The sequence below is a fragment of the Peromyscus maniculatus genome, chromosome X (assembly GCF_049852395.1).
Source record: "Peromyscus maniculatus bairdii isolate BWxNUB_F1_BW_parent chromosome X, HU_Pman_BW_mat_3.1, whole genome shotgun sequence".
Classification (NCBI taxonomy): Eukaryota; Metazoa; Chordata; class Mammalia; order Rodentia; family Cricetidae; genus Peromyscus; species Peromyscus maniculatus.
This window is the reverse complement of record NC_134875.1, coordinates 29,995,976-30,002,617: the sequence shown is the minus strand read 5'-3', so window position 1 is coordinate 30,002,617 and position 6,642 is coordinate 29,995,976.

The following is a 6,642-nucleotide window of genomic DNA, read 5'->3' as shown; positions in this document are numbered from 1 at the left end:
TGGTTACATGTAACTGATGTTTTGCTATAAGCATAAGTTATATAAGAAAATAAATTCTACAACACTTATAAGAATGAATCATAGGCTGCCGTAGTATATGAGATTTATAAGGAACATGCTCCTATTTTGTCACTTTGCTCTTATATGTATAAATGAATTTTCAGATACACTTTTCAAAGATAAAAATAGATAGGATAACATTAGTTGAGTGTATTAATTTATAGGCAAGCCATATGAATGGATAAAAAAGACCTCTATAGAAAGACATTTTCAACTGTGAAGACAAGTTTATTGAAACTGACAGTTGGTTCCCTCCCCCAAAAGGATAAACTAGCTCACTCATGCATTTATTTATAGGGAAAAAGAAAAAAAATGACAATGATATTTTTATAAATATGATCCTGTATTAGTACCATAATGAGCTTAGGGTTAGAGGGAAAATATAGTTTTAGTTCATAATATGAATAAAATCTTAATTCTAGATAGAGATCAGTATAAAAGTAGTATATTCTCATGAGCCTGCTCAGATCTACTAATTCTAGATCACTGTCATAGGGAAAATGGGTAACCTAATGAACAGAAAATTATACTGTTTCAATTCACTGAATCATAGTTTACTTGAAGTATTCTGTGACTGTGTGAATGTCTCTGTATGGCATATGTATAACTTAGAATTTTAAGAGCCATATATTATTCAGTGGTGACACTGATGATGTTCTTGGGCATCGTAAACAAAGACATCAATATTTGTTCTATTTCTAACAACTTTTCAGCAGGTTAAGTTTATGTTTCAAGATTTGTAGTTTTGCCCTCCCTTGGGCACCATATCTGGGCCCACAACTCCAGCAGAATAACCCTGTACTACTAGAGACCATGCTAGTACTACAAACCTAGAAAAGACACAGTCAACCATCTACTAAGACTCCTTAAGTCCTACCCAACAGTTCAAAGATGCACCCCTTCCCTAGGCTCCACATCATGGCCCACAAATCTGGCAAAAAAACACTGCTTCACAAGAGGCTACATTGGTACTAGGAACCCCATAGATCAAGCCAGTACCCAGAACCCCAGAGACCACACAGGCCTCCAAAACCCAAGTGGAACCATTCTAGTAGATCTGAAGACTCCCTGGTCATCATAGCCACAGGTCACCCAGGCCAGATAACCAAAGAGGAAACAGAAACCTAGGAAAAAAGCATCCAGGATCATCAATCCAAAAAAGACAAACTCAAGTATCAGCATCTAAAACTATAATAGCACCAAATCTACATGAATAGAGGCCAGTATAAGAACACAACCAACAATAGCCAGGATAATATGAAATCACCAAAGCCCTGTTATCCTCCTACAGCAAGCCCTGGATATTCCAACACAGCTGAAGCACAAGAAAATGACCCTAAATACAATCTTATGAAGATGATAGTGGCCATTAAAGAAGAAATGAATAAATCACTTAGAGAAATTCAAGATGTCATTGTATTTACAGCTGAGTAGTACTGCATTGTGTATATGTACCACATTTTCTTTATCCATTCTTCAGTTGAGGGGCACCTAGGTTGTTTCCAGTTTCTTGCTATTATGGATGACACTGCTATGAACATAGTTGAGCAAGTGTCCTAGTGGTGTTATTGAGCATCCTTTGGGTATATGTCAAAGAGTGGTATCCTTGGGTCTTGAGGTAGATCGTTTCCCAATTTTCTGAGAAGTCATCATACTGATTTCTTGCACTCCCACCAACACTGGAGAAGTGTTCCCCTTGTTCCACATCCTCTCTAACATAAGCTGTCATTAGTGTTTTTGATCTTAGCCATTCTGACATGTGTAAGATGGTATCTCAGAGTAGTTTTGATTTGCATTTCCCTGATGACTAAGGATATTGAACAATTTCTTATATATCTTTCAGCCATTTTGGATTCTTCTGTTGAGAATTCTCTGTTTAGATAGGTAGCCAAATTTTTAATTAGATTGTTTGGTATTTTGCTATCTAGTTTCTTGAGTTCTTTATATATTTTGGAGATCAGCCCTCTGTCAGAGGTGGGGTTAGTAAAGAATTTTACCATTCTGTAGGCTGTCATTTTGTCTTATTTACTGTGTCCTTTGCCTTACAGAAGCTTCTCAGTTTCAGGAGGTCCCATCTATTAATTGTTGCTCTTGATGTCTGTGCTACTGGTGTTATATTTAGGAAGTGGTCTCCTGCCAATGCATTCTAGGCTACTTCCTACTTTCTCATCTATCAGGTTCAATGTAGCTGGATTTATGTTGAGGTCTTTGATCCACTTGGATTTGAGTTTTGTAGATGGTGATAGATATGGATCTATTTGCAATCTTCTACATGTTGACACCCAGTTATGCCAGCACTATTTGTTGAATATGCTTTCTTTTTTCCATTGTACAGTTGAAGACAAATGGATAGAACTAGAAAATATCATCCTGAGTGAGGTAACCCAAACTCAGAAAGACAAACATGGTATGTACTCACTCATAAGTGGATACTAGATGTAAAGCAAAAGATAACCAGAAAACAACCCACAACTCCAGATAAGCTAGTTAACAAGGAGGACCTTAAGAGGGATGTATGAATCACCTTGGGAAGGGGAAACAGAGGAGATCTCCATGAGTAAACTGGGGAATGTGGTTGGGAAATAGAGGGGAGGGGACATGAGAAGATCAGGAAACAGAATGGTCAAGCTGGGGGTGGGGCAGAGTGGGAGAGCAATGAAAGAGATATCTTGATAGAGGGAGACATTATGGGGTAAGGGAGAAACCTGGTTCTAGGGAAATTCCCAGGAATCCACAAGGACAACCCTAGATTAGACTACTGGTAATAGTGGTGAGGGTATCTGAACTGGCCTACCCTGGTAATCAGATTGGTGAATACTCTAACTGTCATCATAGAGTCTTCATCCAGTAACTGATGAGAACAGATGCAGAGGTTCACAAACAAGCACCAGGCCAAGTACTGGGAGTCCAGTTGAAGAGAGGGAAGAGGGATTCTATGAGCGAGGCAAGTCAAAATTATGATGTGGAAATCTACAGAGACAAGTGAATCAATCTCAAAGGAACTCACAAAATTTAGACCAACAGCTGTGGAATCTGCTAAGGGACTAAACTAGACCCTCTGCATGTGAGAGACAGTTGTGTAGCTGGATATGTTTGACGGCCCCTGGCAGTGTCATCAAGATCTATCTCTGTTGTATGAGCTGGCTTTCTGGATCATATAAGCTATGTTTGGATACCTTGCTCACCCTTGATGCAGGGGGGAGGGGCTTGGTCCTGCCTCAGCTGCATGTATCAGGCTTTGCTGCCCCCCCATGGGAGTACTTACGCTTTTGGAGGAGGGGATGGGGGGAGGGTCAGGGGAGGTAGGGGGGAGTGGGAGGAAGTATAAGTGGGAGATCTGTGGTTGGGATGTAAAATGAATAAATTTTTTTAAGTAAAAAATAAATAAACAAAAGAAATTCAGAAAAACACAAACGGGTGAAGGAAATGCATAAAACTGTTCAAACCATGAAAATGGAAATAAAAATCAATAATGAAAACTCAAACTGAGGGAATCCTGGAGATAGAAAATCTAGGTAAGTGAACAGGAACTATAGAAAGAAGCATCACCAACAGTATATAAGAGATGGAAAAGAGGAACTAAGCTGTAGAAGGTACTACAGAAGACATTGAAACATCGGTGAAAGAAAATGTTAGATCTAAAAAAATTCTAAAACACAAAACATTCAGGAAATCTGGAACACCTTGAAAAGACCACACTTAAGAATAATAGGAATAGAAGGAGGAGATTCCCAACTCAAAGGTCTAGAAAATATTTTTAACAGAATCACAGAAGAAACCCCAAACAAGAAGATGCTTATAAAGGTAAAAGAAACTTACAAAACGACCAAGTAGATTGGACCAGAAAGAAATTCCCCTTGCCACACAATAATCAAAACATTACCCATGCAGAACAAAGAAAGGATACTAGAAATGACAAGGGAATGAGGCTAAGCAATATATAAAGGCAGACCTATTAGGATTACACAAGGTCTCAATGGAGACTCTAAAAGCCAGAAGGACTTGGGCAGACATGCTACATACTCTAAGAGACCACAAATACCCATCGAAACTTTCAGTCTTAATACATGGAGAAATAATATATTCCATGACAAATCAATTTAAGCAATATCTATCCATAAATTCAGCCCTACAGAAGGTAATAGAAGGAAAACTCCAATCCAATGACGTTAACTACCACTAAGAAAACATGGGGAAAAAGAATTTCATGTCAGCAAATGCAAAAGGGAAACACACACACACACACACACACACAGTTAAAAACAAAACAAAGCAACACAAAAAAAACCTACCAACAAAAACAAAATAATAGGAGCTAACAGTTATTGGTGAAGAATATCTCTATCAATGTACATAATTCCCCAATGTAAAAAAAAAAAAGATGAGGACTTACAGAACTGATCCAAAAACAAGATCCATCCTCTGCTGCAATAAACAAACCAAAACATCAAAGATAGACATTATCTCAGAGTAAAGGGTTGAAAAAGATTTTCCATGCAAATTTTCCCAAGAAGCAAGCTGGTGTAGCAAATATAATATCTATCAAAATAGACTTTCAACCAAAATTATTCAAAAGAGAAGAAGGAGGAGATCTCATACTCATCAAAAGAAAAATCCATGAGGATGATGTCTCAATTCTGAACATCTATGCCCAAAATGCAAGGGCACACCCATTTCTAAAAGAATCATTACTAAAGCTTAAATCACAAATTGAACCTCAAGCATTAATTGTGGGAGAGTTCAATAACCCACTCACACCAATGCACAGGTCATCCAGACAGAAAGTAAACAGAGAAATAATGGAGCTGATAGACATAATGACTCAAATGGACCTAACAGATATCTACAGATCATTTCATCCAAACACAAAATGATTTACCTTCTTCACAGCACCTTGTGGAACCTTCTCCAGAATTGATCACATACTCAGTCACAAAACAAGCCTAAATAGATAAAAGAAAATTGAAATAACACCCTTTATTTTATCAGACAACCATGGAATAAAGCTAGATTTCAATGACAGAAAAAAAAGCCTACAAACTCATAGAAACTAAACAACTCCCTATAGAATGACCATTGAGTCAAGGCAGAAATAAGAAAGAACTTAAACACTTCCTAGAATTCAATGAAAATGAATGTACAACACACCCAAACTTATGGGACACAATGAAAGCACTACTAAGAATAAACTTCCTGGGGCCAAGTTGGGTAGGACTCCCCCAGAGTGGCTGGTGCCCCGGGATGGGGTCCAGGCTGGGCCCAGATATTCACCTCTGGTCCAGTGCTTGGCTCAATCTGGGAGGAGGGGACTGGACCTGCCTGGACTGAGTCTAACAGGTAGATATCAGTCCTCAGGGGAGGCCTTGCTCTGGAGGAGGTGGGAATAGGGGGTGGGCTGGGGGAAAGAGGAGGGGGGCAGGAAGGGGGAGAACAAAGGAATCTGTGGCTGTTATGTAGAACTGAATAGTATTGTGAAATAAAATAAAATAATAAAAAAGAAGAAAAAAGAAAGAAAACCAATGGACAAAATCAGCTGAAAAAAAAAAGAAGAAACTTCATAACACTAAGTGCCTTCATAAAGAAATTAGGGAGATCTCACACTAGCAACTTAACAACACATCTGAAAGCTCTACACAAAAAGATTCAAATGCCCTCAATTGGAGTAGATGCCAGAAAATAATCAATAAAATAGAAATAAATAGGATGATACTAACAATCAATGAAAGAAAGAGTTTCCCTTTTGGAAAATAAACAAGATAGACAAATCATTATCCAAACTAACTAAAAGGCATAGAGAGACTATTCAACGCAATGAAATTATAGATGAAAAAGTGTGATATAACAACAGATACAACAGAAAGTCAAAAAATCACTAGGTCATACTTCAAAAACCTGTACTCCACAAAATTATAAAATCTAAAAGAAACAAACATATTTCTTCATAAATACCATTTACAAAGTAAAATCAAGATCATATAAACAATTTAAATATACCTAGAACTCCTAAGGAAATAGAAGCAGTCAGTAAAAGTCTCCCAAGCAAATAATGCCAAGGCCACACAGTTTTAGCACAGAATTCTACCAGATTTTTAAAGAAGAGCTAATGCCAATCAATAATCCTCAAACTATTGCACAAATTAGAAAAAGAAGGAACACTGCCAAATTTATTTTATAAAGGCATAGTTATCCTGATACCAAAATCACACAAAAACTTAGAGAATTTCAGACCAATTTTCCTCATGAATACTGATGCAAAAATAATCAATAAAATATTCACAAACCAAATCCAAGAACACATAAAAAAGATCATCCACCATGATCATGTAGGTTTCATCCCAGAGATGCAGAGATGGTTCAACATACCAAAAAAATCTGTGAATATAATCCACCATATAAACAAACTGAAAGAAAATATGAAACACATGGCCATCACATTAGAGGCTGAAAAATTCCAACACCCCTTCATAATAAAAATCTTGGAGAGATCAGGGATACAAGGGACATAAAAAACATAATAAAGGCAATATATAGCAAGCTGACAGCCAACATCAAATTAAAAGGAGAGAAACCCAAAGCAGTCTC